Here is a 14,132-nt window from a genome sequence, read left to right as displayed (position 1 = left end):
AAATATATTTAAAAAAAATCTAATTTACATAAGTATTCAGACCCTGTACTCAGTACTTTGTTGAAGCACCTATGACAGTGATTAACAGCCTCAAGTGTCCTTGGGTCTGACACTACAAGCTTGGCACACCTGTATTTGGGGAATTTCTCCCATTCTTCTCTGCAGATTCTCTTAACTTCTTAGGGATAGGGGGCAGTATTCGGAAGTTCGGATGACTGACGTGCCCAAAGTAAACTGCCTGTTACTCAGGCCCAGAAGCTAGGACATGCATTATTGGTAGTATTGGATAGAAAACACTGAAGTTTCTAAAACTGTTAAAATAATGTCTGTGAGTATAAAATAACTGATATGGCCTGAGGAGAATCCAGCCAGATTGTTGTTGAGGTGACCACCCATTGAAATGCTTGTCTATGGGAAAATCAAAGGAAATCCTCCCAGATTGCAGTTCCTATGGCTTCCACTAGATGTCAACAGTCTTTAAAAAGGGTTTCTGGGTTGTTTTTTGAAAAATGAGCTAGAATCTGTAGTTTTTCAAGGTGGCTCTCATTTTGACTGTAGTCTTGTGGCGCGCATGGATGAGGGCGCGCACTTCGTTATTTATCTCCGGTATTGAACACACTATTCTCCGTCTTAAATTGTATCGTTTATTTAAGTTGTTTGACTTGTTTGGACAAAGTTTATTGATAACGTTTGGGATCCTTTATATGCATTTTGAACGAGTGGAACAGGTGGATTACTGAATCAAGCGTGCCAAATAAACTGACTTTTTTGGGATATAAAGAAGGACTTTATCGAACAAAACGACCGTTTGTTGTGTAGCTGGGACGCTTGGGATTGCAAATAGAGGAAGATCTTCAAAGCTAAGTGATATATTTTATCGCTACTTCTGACTTTTGTGACGCCTCTGCTGGTTTGGAAAATGTTTTTAATGCTTTTGTATGCTGGGCGCTGTCCTCAGACAATTGCATGGTATGCTTTCGCCGTAAAGCCTTTTTGAAATCTGACAAAGCGGCTGGATTAACAAGAAGTTAAGCTTTTAAATGATATATGACACTTGTATTTTCATGAATGTTTATTATTACGATTTTTGTATTTTGAATTTCGCGGTCTGCAATTTCACCGGATGTTGTCGAGGTGGGTCGCTAGCAGCACGTCTATCCCAAAGAGTGCTCTGTCAGGTTGGATGGGGAGTTTCTCCAGAGATGTTCGATCGGGTTCAAGTCCGGGCTCTGGCTGGGCCACTCAAGGACATTCAGAGACTTGTCCCAACACCACTCCTGCGTTTTTTTGGCTGTAGGCTTAGGGTCGTTGTCCTGTTGGAAGGTGAACCTTCGCCTCAGTCTGAGATCCTGAGTGCTCTAGAGCAGGTTTTCATCAAGGATCTCTCTGTACTTTGCTCCATTCATCTGTCCCTCGATCCTGACTGATCTCCCAGCCTCTACCACAGAAAAACATCCCCACATCATTATGCAGCCACCACCATGCTTCACTGTAAGGGTGGTGGCAGGTTTCCTCTAGATGTGATGTTTGGCATTTAGGACAAAGAGTTCAATCTTTATTTCATCAGACCAGAGAATCGTGTTTCTCATGGTCTGAGAGTCCTTCAGGTACCTTTTGGCAAACTCCAAGCCGGCTGTCATATACGTTTTACTGAGGAGTGGTTTCTGTCTGGCCACTAGATTGGTGGATTGGTGGAGAGCTGCAGATGGTTGTCCTTCTGGAAGGTTCTCCCATCTCCACAGAGGAACTCTGGATCTCTGTCAGTGTGACCATCGGGTTCTTAGTCACCTCTCTGACCAAGGCCCTTCTCCCCCGATTGCTCAGTTTGGCCAGGCAGCCAGCTCTAGTAAGAGTCTTGGGTGGTTCCAAACTTCTTCCATTAAAGAAGGATGGAGGCCACTGTGTTCTTGGGGACATTCAATGCTGCAGACATCCTTTGGTACACTTCCCCAGATCTGTGCCTCGACACAATCCTGTCTTGGAGCTCTACGGACAATTGCTTCGACCTCATGGCTTGGTTTCTGCTCTGACATTCACTGTCAACTGTGGGTTCTACTTTGTGCATGACACAAGTACATTTTCAGTCAATTGGAGGTGTACCTGTGGATGTATTTCAAGGCCTACCTTCAAACTCAGTGCCCCTTTGCTTGACATCATTTGAAAATCAAAAGAAATCAGCCAAGACCTCAGAAAAAATATTGTAGACCTCCACAATTCTGGTTCATCCTTGGGAGAAATGTCCAAATGCCTGAAGGTACCATGTTCATCTGTACAAACAATAGTATGCAAGTATAAACACCATGGGACCACGCAGCCGTCATACCGCTCAGGAAGGAGACGCGTTCTGTCTCCTAGAAATGAACGTACTTTGGTGTGAAAAGTGCAACTCAATCCCAGAACAGTAGCAGAGGACCTTGTGAAGTTGCTGGAGGAAACCAGTACAAAAGTATCTATATACACAGTAAAACAACATAACCCGACGACATAACCTATATCGACATAACCTGAAAGGCCGCTCAGCAAGGAAGAAGCCACTGCTCCAAAACCGCCATAAAAAAGCCAGACTACGGTTTGTAACTGCACATGGGGACAAAGATCGTACTTTTTGGTGAAATGTCCTCTTGTCTGATGAAACAAAAATAGAACTGTTTGGCCATAATGACCATTGTTATGTTTGGAGGAAAAAGAGGGATGCTTGCAAGCCGAAGAACACCTTCCCAACCGTGAAGTATGGGGGTGGCAGCATCATGTTGTGGGGGGTGCTTTGCTGCAGGACAGACTGGTGCACTTCACAAAATAGATGGCATCATGAGGCAGGAAAATTATGTGGATATATTGAAGCAACATCTCAAGACATCAGTCAGGAAGTTAAAGCTTGGTTGCAAATGCATCTTCCAAATGGACAATGACCCCAACCATACTTCCAAAGTTGTGGCAAAATGGCTTAAGGACAACAAAGTCAAGGTATTGAAGTGGCCATCACAAAGCCCTGACCTCAATCATATAGACATTTTGTGGGCAGAAACGAAAAAGCATGTGCGAGCAAGGAAGCCTACAAACCTGACTCAGTTACACCAGCTCTGTCAGGAGGAATTGGCCAAAATTCACCCAACTTATTGTGGGAAGCTTGTGGAAGGTTACCCGAAACGTTTGACCCAAGTTAAACAATTTAAAGGCAATGCTACCAAATACTAATTGAGTGTATGTAAACTTCTGACCAACTGGGAATGTGATGAAAGAAATAACAGCTGAAATAAATAATTCTCTCTACTATTATTCTGACATTTCACATTCTTAAATAAAGTGGCGATCCTAACTGACCTAAGACAAGGAATTATGACTAGGATTAAATGTCAGGAATTGTGAAAAACTGAGTTTAAATGTATTTGGCTGAGGTGTATGTAAACTTCCGACTTCAACTGTATACACACACACACACACACACACACACACACACACACACACACACACACACACAAAGCACAAATAAAACTTCACAAATCACCCAGAAAAACAGTTACATTCCTACACAAGTAAGTCCCCAATCAATACTTTAAATTGCCCGAATGGCACCATAACATCAAGATGAAATGTATTTAGAATTTTGTTCTAGTAATACGGAGCATTAAAACTAAAACCAGAGTTACCTAGCTCGGTGGAGACCCTAGGAACCTCAAAAGTTAACCAATCCTGTGAACGGTCAGACAACTCAGGTGTCTATAATTCAATAGCAAAGTTAGATAAGACAGACGTTTATGAATTAGGGCCTTGTAAACAAAAAGGGAGTAATGTAGAGATCTACAGGTCTTCAGCGAAGTCCAGCCAACCTTTTGATACAGAATGCAGTGATGAGTATCAAAACTGTCTGCTGTAACAAAACAAAGGGCACTACGGTAGACGGCATCCAAAGCTTTAAGAGTAATAGCAGCTGCACATTGATCAATAACATCACTGTAGAAAAGGCCCATGGAGTTGGTGGAAGGATCCTTTAATTCATGGCCACTTGCTCAGCTGGGCCAGAGGCGCTTTAATTAGGTCAGGTGGAAATGTCCGACAGATCTCAACTCCATAAAAGGAGGAAATCGCCATCGCCCGATCTCGCTGCTTTCTCTTCCTTAACTCTGTCTAATCCAGAAGTTCTGTGCGTGCATGAATCCACCGAATCTGTTACCTTTCATCTGAGCTATCTGTTGCGATCGGGAGAGCGGGCCATCAGTTATTGTTTATAGTTATTACCGCGGAGCGCGGCTTGGAGCGCACGCTTCAAACCTATTGTGTAATGTAAATGGTCAATGATCACGGCCCTACAGATAATCACAGGCCAAGTATGCCATCGATATCTGGTTAATATGTAATGAAATTACATGTACATTTGAAGACAAACGTGAAAGGGTGAAATATGAAACGTCATTGTTTGCTGAACTGATCAATTCTGATAAACTAATGGGGATTATAGATTGAATAACCGATCACTGTTTGAATTATTTGCGAGCCTAAATGACGAGCCTAAATGACGAAAAGGATGATTCCTATTGACTTCTTAATGAACTGGATTGCTGAATTCCCTAATTATGTTAATAATGAATGATTGTTATGATTTCATCTTTGTGATTATGAATTTGATTGGATACATGTTTTTCTGTTTCCTTTGTTATGCAGCACAGACTACCCAGTAAATATACCACTTTATGGTTGAAGGAATTCCTGCCTCAGTCTCATCCATTCCTCTGTCACCTGACCCGTGACCACCTGTTCACCTTCACTGTCAGTCATCCTACCTGTCCAGCTACCCACACAGATTCCACTAATCTTTCAATCACTATAATCAAGAACAGATAAAAAGGTTGACTGAATAAACAGCTTCCTACGGATTTTAGAAATGTTTGCTAATTTATAAAAAAAAAAAAACTGATATCACATTTACAGAAGTATTCAGACCCTTTACTCAGTACTTTGTTGAAGCACCTTTGGCAGTGATTACAGACTTGAGTCTTGGGTATGGCGCTACAAGCTTGGCACACCTGTATTTGGGGAGTTTCTCCCATTCTTCTCTGCAGATCCTGTAAAGTTCTGTCAGGTTGGATTGGGAGCATCGCTGCACAGCTATTTTCAGGTCTCTCCAGAGATGTTCTATCAGGTTCAAGTCTGGGCTCTGGCTGGGCCACTTTTGAGTTTGCCCCACCAAGGATTTACATGCTAAAATCACCACTGCATGACATGAAGTTGGATTAAATGCTCATGACTGTACCAGTTTTCTACCCTTGCCAATCACCAAACGTGATCCCACAGTTGCTGATATCACCATCCCCCACCAGTTTTGAAAATACCGCTTCATTAGAAAAATGCACCAAAGCGATTGGGGAAAAGACTATAAACATCTGTATCCTGAATCAGTTTTCCAATAAAAGCTATTTACTGTATGTACTGACCAAGAGGCTTTTTAAATGTTTCTGAAATGTACCTTATATAGGAGACCTCCTTCACTGGTGTAGATGGACGTCACACGGATGGGCTCCTACATGTGCTCATCAATGTTGACCTCCAGTGTGTACACCCCCACCTGGAACTCCTAGGACACACACAAACAAATGCATACCAATGTAGCTCTCCAGAAGCAGGGTAAATGAAATCGAGAAAATGCAGAAAAGTGACCAGGGCACCAAAACCCTGAGTAGGAGGCCTGATTTTGGATCAGATCCCATATGTCCTTATAATGCGATGCTTTCTCTATGGGCTAGCTATACACAATAATACCAAAGACAATTGCGTTCGTAAATTCACTCTGGCTATCTACTCCGACTTCAGTGCACTCTCACCCGGAACACAGAATAACTGATGAATTTACGAACGCGCAACACCTGTTGAATATGACCGGTGTCAGTAAACGTTGGCCAAATTGTTTAATTAAATTGTTGCCAGCAGCACAGTTAGTGACCAGCAATCTAGACACCATGAAAACAGCCTAACCACCTCTGCTAGGGTGAGTAAAATGGTCAGAGTGAGGTGTTCTCTCATTTGTGTCTAGAAGTAGCTAGCAAGCTAGCCAACTTTAGCCAGTTAGCTTGGGTGCTTGACAGGCGCTGCGAGGTCAGAACTCTCGGATCAACCTAGGGTTGCCAACTGTCCCATATTTACTCGGGATGTCCCTTATATTGGGCTAAATTGGTTTGTCCCATATGGGACCTCCCTTGTCCCGTATATTCATCCAATCACAGTATAGCGTAAATGCGCCAATTCCTGCAAAGTAATTTCTGTTGTTGTTTGGTTGGTTTGGCATATCAAGGAAATATGGATAAACCTACAAAAAATAAAAGACTGTGCAGCTACAACAAACAATGGGAAGCAAAAAAGACATGGGTTAAGCTCGTCAGTGGTGACTCGATGAAAGATTTCTGTACTTTATGCCGTCGGGAATTCTCAATTGGCCATGGAGGGGAGAATGACCTAACTCAGCATGCATCCACAGAAATGCACAAGAAGGCCACGCTAGCTAAAGGTGCTAGCAATATCGATGCATTCTTCGAGATGTCTACTGCGGGAAATGACAAAATCATGGCAAGTGAAGCCTCGTATGTGTACCATACGGTTAAACACAGACTCGGCTACAACAGCACCGACTGTCTTGTTAAGCTCAAGCTCAACGGTGCTTTGTTTCATGACTCAAATGTTGTGAAGAAGATGCACTTGGGAAGAACGAAAGCGGAGATGATTACAATGAATGTTTTAGGACCAAAGACTGTGCGGGATATTTTGGATGATCTGTCCCCGACCGAAGGCGAGCCCGTGTATTTCTCAGTTGCCAGTGATGCCTCAAACAAGGGGAATAGAAAAATGTTTCCAGTGTGCTTGAGATATTTCTCTGTGTCTGATGGAGTGCAGTGCAGTGCAGTGCAAGTTACTTGATGGTATACATCAAGCTCTGATGAACTGTCTGGAAAAGCATGAACTGGATATTAGACACATCCCAGCCTATGCAGCAGATAATGCCAATGTCAACTTTGGAAAACACCTATCCGTTTACCAGTTATTGAGCAGTGCCAACAATCGCATTCTGAAAGCTAATTGCCCAGCTCACATAGCTCATAATGCCTGCAAGCACGCCTGCGATCAGCTGTCAGTGGATATTGAGACAATTGTTTTAAAGATCTAAAGCCACTTCTCAGTATCTGCTTCCCGAAGAGAGGAACTGCGTGCATTTTTTGCCTTTGTTGACATTGAGTGGCAGGAAATTCTGCGACATGTTTGCACAAGATGGCTCTCTCCTCATCCAGATGTCGATCGTCTCCTGCAAAGCTGGCCAGCTCTTACTTCATACTTCAGGTCCCTTGGGGAGACCTGTCCTGTGGCACTGAAGAGTATTTTTGAGTATGAAGAAAAAACAGAAGCTGCTGAGATTTATCTGTGCTTTGTCCACAACGTGGGGTGTTTTTTACCAACTCGTAAAAAAGCTGGAGGAAACAACGCTCTGCATCACAGATGTTTTACGAGGAAGTCCAAAAGTTCAAACTGAAGATGCTTCAGCAGAAACAGGGCAGCTTTTTTGGATACCAGACCAAGCAGCTGATGGACAAACAATTGTCAGCACAAAGGCCCAAGCAACAACAGGACATTGAAGTTCCATGACACTGTCATTACTTACATTGACAAGTGGTTTGATTTTTCACCAGAAAATGTAATGGTGAAACTAAAACCGATCGGCCTCTATGCGGAGCTCTCCTTCACTGGCCTGGAGCAGGTGGTGGTTGCCCTCAAAATGACAGAGACAGTCAGTATGGACCAACTCTATTAAGAGTTTTGTGCTAGCTGGGAGGACATACAGAGCCCGACAGGATACCACAAAATCCACCAGTGAGAAGTGGGTGGTAGTTTTCCAAAACCTAGGGAAAGCCAACTTGATCAACATGTTCAGGATTGTCTCATTTGTCCTCAGTGTGCCAGGCTCAAATGCCTTTGTAGAGAGGATTTTCTCTCTGATGACCATTAAATGGTTAGACTCAAGTAACAGATGCAGCACAGAGCTTGATCAAAAATGAACTTCAAATATCTGTGAACTGTAACTTGTCATGTAAGGACTTCTCTCTGGCTATGCAAAAGGAGAAAGGACTGCTTGAATCAGTCGAGCAGCAAAAAATATCCATGGAAAAAGTAGACTTGGTGAGTGACTCATGCCCCTCTTTTGCATTTGAAATGTTTTTGCTTTTTTGCTGTAGTGGTCCAAATTGATTTCCAAAGTGATTTCTTTGATCATTTGAGGTTTATTCACATAAGTTTACATAATGATAGTTTTAATAAAGCTATAGACTAAATGGAATATAAACATGTTTTTCCTTTCAAATTGAATGAGAATATTCACTGTATATTCATTCACACAACACAATGCCCACACCGCTGTGGCGCCGTGCACTGGTACGCTGCCTTTTGTCCCTTATTCGGTGGTGAGAAAGTTGGCAACCCCACTCCTCAGCCAGAGCGTCCAGTGTGTACACTCCAAGAGCGAAACGCTCTGAATTTACGAACGGACAATCTGACAACGCTCTGATCTAGGTTGCAATCAATCAAATCATTCAATCAAATGTATTTATAAAGCCCTTCTTACATCAGCTGATGTCACAAAGTGATGTACAGAAACCCAGCCTAAAACCACAAACAGCAAGCATTGCAGGTGTAGAAGCACGGTGGCTAGGAAAAACTCCCTAGAATAGCCAGAACCTAAGAAGAAACCTAGAGAGGAACCAGGCTATGAGGGGTGGCTAGTCCTCTTCTGGCTGTGCCGGGTGGAGATTATAACAGAACATGGCCAAGAGGTTCAAATGTTCATAGATGACCAGCAGGGTCAAATAATAATAATCACAGTGGTTGTCGAAGGTGCAACAGGTCAGCAACTCAGGAGTAAATGTCAGTTGGCTTTTCATAGCTGATCATTCAGAGTCTCTACCGCTCCTGCTGTCTCTAGAGAGATGAAAACAGCAGGTCTGGGACAGGTAGCACGTCCGGTGAACAGGTCAGGGTTCCATAGCCGCAGGCAGAACAGTTGAAACTGGTGCAGCAGCACGGCCAGGTGGACTGGGGACAGCAAGGAGTCATCAGGCCAGGTAGTCCTGAGGCATAGTCCTAGGGCTCAGGTCCTCCGAGAGAGAGAAAGAAAGAGAGAAAGAGAGAGAGAAAGAAAGAGAAAGAGAGAGAATTAGAGAGAGCATACTTAAATTCAAACAGGACACTGGATAAGACAGGAGAAATACTCCAGATATAACAGACTGACCCTAGCCCCCCCCCCCCGACACATAAACTACTGCAGCATAAATACTGGAGGCTAAGACAGGAGGGGTTGGGAGACACTGTGGCCCCGTCCGACTATACCCCCGGACACGGCTAAACAGGCAGGATATAACCCCACCCACTTGTCCAAAGCACAGTCCCTACACCACTAGAGGGATATCTTCAACCACCAACTTACCATCCTGAGACAAGGCCGAGTATAGCCCACAAAGATCTCCGGCACGCACAACAACAAGGGGGGGCGCCAGCCCGGACAGGAAGATCACGTAAGTGACTCAACACACTCAAGTGACAAACCCCTCGTAGGGACGTCATGGAAGAGCACCAGTAAGCCAGTGACTCAGCCCCTGCAATAGGGTTAGAGGCAGAGAATCCCAGTGGAGAGAGGGGAACTGGCCAGGCAGAGACAGCAAGGGCGGTTCGTTGCTCCAGTGCCTTTCCGTTCACCTTCACACTCCTGGGCCAGACTACAATCATTAGTCCAACAGTTGCAAACGAGAGTTTCTATTCTACATTCAGGTATGTTTATCCCCGTTTCGTTCCATTTTCTTCTCTCTTCAGTTGGCTCTCTCATTCAACAACTAGTGACCTTCTTCTTCGTCTTCTATGAGGTTTAACGGCGGTTTGCATCTAATTTGTTGCATTACCGCCACCTACTAGACTGGAGTACAACTCCCTTATACTTTGCTTGAAAAATAAAAATGTACTAAATATATACCCTACCATCTAACACTACACTCACTAATTTCAAAATTATATAAAATAAAATTAACACCACCCTACTCCACTAATAAAATGTATTTATTCCTACCTCATGCCATCATCCTGAAAGGACGGGACAGCACCCCTTAACACACCCTGAACTCTTCTGATGTCAAGTCTCGCACACCCAAATACCTCTCTGCAGCTGCCACCTCAACCTCAATTTTTTGCAACTTCTGTTCCGTCCCTGCAGTACAGTTGATAATCATGGCTATAAATGCAAAAAATCCAATCTTACTGAAATGTATATCACTTTTTGGCCTATCCATCTGTACTGGTATATCTCTATTACTCTCACCACTCCTCCCCCTTAACCCATCTTCCTCTACTTTTTTCACTGCCTCAGCATATGACAACTTCAACACTACTCTAACCCTGTAAACATCAACCTGTCTCTCTCGCACTGGACACTTCTGATCCCCAGCTCCATGTGTACCCCCACAATTAACATATTCCACTACTTTCCCCAATTCTACACATTCCATGGTCTCATGCTCTTCTGCACACTTCTCACACCTTGGACCCTCCCTCCTACACACTGCTGCCACATGCCCATAAGCTTGACACCTGTAACATCTTAATGTATTCGGCACATATGCTCGTACAGGATAACTTATATATCCTAACTTCACTTTGTTGGGCAAAGACCCAAAACGTATCTCATCTCACTGGTCACCATAGCAGCACCCACCCGTAGCACATGCTCCAGCAGGTATATTTCACTGGTCACCCCCAAAGCCAATTCCTCGTTTGGTCATCATTCCTTCCAGTTCTTTGCTGCCAATGACTGGAACAAACTGCAAAAATCACTGAAGCTGGAGACTAATATCTCCCTCACTAACTTTAAGCTCCAGCTGTCTGAGCAGCTCACAGATCACTGCATCTGTACATAGCCCATCTGTAAATAGCCCATCCAACTACCTCATCCCCATACTGTTATTTATTTTATTTATTTTGCACCCCAGTATCTCTACTTGCACACTCATCTTCGGCACATATCACTCCAGTGTTTAATTGCTATATTGTAATTATTTTGCCACTATGGCCTATTTATTGCCTTACCTCCCTTATCCTACCTCATTCGCACACACTGTATATAGACTTTTTCTATTGTGTTATTGACTGTATGTTTGTTTATTCCATGTGTAACTCTGTGTTGTTGTTTGTGTCGCACTGCTTTGCTTTATCTTGGCCAGGTCGCAGTTGTAAATGAGAACTTGTTCTCAACTTGCCTACCTGGTTAAATAAAGGTGAAATAAAATAAAAATAAAAAATATATATAGGTGAAATAAATAAATACATTAAAAAAAGAACAGACTGACTCTTCTGTTTCCCCACTCTCGCCACCCTGTCTGCGTCATATCAAACGACGAGCATCACATACACCGGGAATCTTTCCCCTCAGCTGGTCAACTTTTATATTTACTGCTAACCCAGTTATCACTCATTGGTGCCCTTTTCTTGAGAGTGAAACAATTCACTTTTCTTGCCCCCATTCGTTTTACTCCGAGCGCATTCCACCTCTGACCAACAGAAACACAAACAATTATCACTAGACCACTTCTGGTTACCCTCACCGATTCCACATTACCTAAGACTTTTTTTCAGCCACATGAAACCCCAAATGGATCAGCCAAAAGGCAAGAGTCCACTTTTTCCATAAACTTCACTCCTACTGTCACAGACTCATCTTTTTCCTGATCCTCAGTGCAAACCTCGGTCTCCAATAACTTCACCACACCTACCACCTCCGATACATCACCCTCACTTCCATTTCTCCTCCTGTCTTCAGCTCCCTCTGCTTACACGTTCTACCATTCTTCTTTAACAAACCACCTCCCTTTTTTCCACCATTTCTTCCACTCAAGCTCACCCTAATCTTCCCTCTTTCTCTTAGACCTCCTCTCCCTCTCTTTTTCCCTCCATTCCTCCTCCGTTTTCCAAAAATACGTCTCCTTATGATAATATTGCAATACTCCTGACAACCATCTTGTTCTTGCTTTCTCTAGGGACTCCATTTCCACGACTAGTGACAGAATTGCATTGTGGATTTTGTAGTCGACTTGAGCTGCAACAGATTTCCACAACGATTTTTCCACGTTGCTACCAACGTTACTATATTGCCAAAATGAAGGAAAAAAATTTTGTTCACAAAAAACATTGTTCTCACACATTAACACTGTAAATTAAAACCTCCCTGGGCAAGGTGGGACGTTTGCGTCCCACCTAGTCAACAGCCAGTGGAATCGCGTGGCGCGAAATACAAATACCTAAAAAATGCTATAACTTCAATTTCTCAAACATATGACTATTTTACACCATTTTAAAGACAAGACTCTCGTTAATCTAACCACATTGTCCTATTTCAAAAAGGCTTTACAGCGAAAGCAAAACATTAGATTATGCCAGGAGAGTACCCTGCCAAAAATAATCACACAGCCATTTTCAAAGCAAGCATATATGTCACAAAAACCAAAACCACAGCTAAATGCAGCACTAACCTTTGATGATCTTCATCAGATGACACTCCTAGGACATTATGTTATACAATACATGCATGTTTTGTTCAATCAAGTTCATATTTATATCAAAAACCAGCTTTTTACATTAGCATGTGATGTTCAGAACTAGCATACCCACCGCAAACTTCCGGTGAATTTACTAAATTACTCACGATTAACGTTGACAAAATACATAACAATTATTTTAAAAATTATAGATACAGAACTCCTTTATGCAATCGCGGTGTCAGATTTGAAAATAGCTTTTCGGCGAAAGCACATTTTGCAATATTCTGAGTACATAGCCCAGCCATCACAGCTAGCTAATTTGACACCCACCAAGTTTGGCCCTCACCAAACTCAGATTTACTATAAGAAAAATTGGATTACCTTTGCTGTTCTTCGTCAGAATGCACTACCAGGACTTATACTTCAACAACAAATGTTGTTTTGGTACCAAATAATCCATAGTTATATTGAAATACCTCCGTTTTGTTCGTGCGTTCAGGTCAGTATCCGAAGGGTGACGCGCGAGCGCATTTCGTGACAAAAAAAATCAAAATATTCCATTACCGTACTTAGAAGCATGTCAAACGCTGTTTAAAATGTTTTTTTTATGCTATTTTTCTCGTAAAATAGCGATAATATTCCAACCGGGTGACATTGTATTCATTCAAAGGCTGAAAGAAAAAAATTGAGAATTCACATGAACGCGCATCTCCAGTGTCACTGTTCTCAGCCTGACCACTCACAAAATCTCTTGCTGTTTTTCGCCCAGAGACAGGAGAGACGTCATTTCACTTTCTGGCGCCTTCTGAGAGCCAATAGAAAATGTCACGTTACAGCAGAGATGCTGTATTTTTGATAGAGATGCCACAGAAGGAGAACAAATTGTCAGACAGAGCACTTCCTGTATGGAATCTTCTCTGGTTTTGGCCTGCCTTATGAGTTCTGTTATACTCACAGACACCATTCAAACAGTTTTAGAAACTTTAGAGTGTTTTCTATCCAAATCTACTAATTATATGCATATTCTCGTTTCTGGGCAAGAGTAGTAACCAGTTTAAATCGGGTATGTTTTTTATCCGGCCGTGCAAATACTGCCCCCTAGCCCCGACAGGTTATTAAAGGAATGAGTGGTTTTGAGTGGATTCTTCCTTTAAAAACTTCTTATGCCTTGAATCCCGTTAGCGCGATCGATATGACGATAGCCAGTGAAAGTGAAGGGCGGCAAATTCAAAACAACAAAAATCTCATAATTAAAACTCCTCAAACATACAAGTATTATACACCATTTTAAAGCTTTAGTTCTTGTTAATCCAGCCACAGTGTCTGATTTCATAAAGGCTTTACGGCGAAAGCAAACCATATGATTATGTTAGGTGAGCGCCTACACACAAAAAAACAGCCATTTTCCAGCCAAAGAGAGGAGTCACAAAAAGCAGAAATAGAGAGAAAATGAATATGACTTCATGTTACACAATACATGTACATTTTGTTCGATAAAGTTCATATTTATATCCAAAAATCGCACTTTACATTGGCACGTTATGATCAGTAATCTTTTGCCTCCAAAACATCCGGTGATTTTGC

This window comes from Salmo salar, chromosome 14 (genome assembly GCF_965601325.2).
Source record: "Salmo salar chromosome 14, fSalSal1, whole genome shotgun sequence".
Lineage (NCBI taxonomy): Eukaryota > Metazoa > Chordata > Actinopteri > Salmoniformes > Salmonidae > Salmo > Salmo salar.
Note: the sequence above shows the minus strand (reverse complement) of the source record.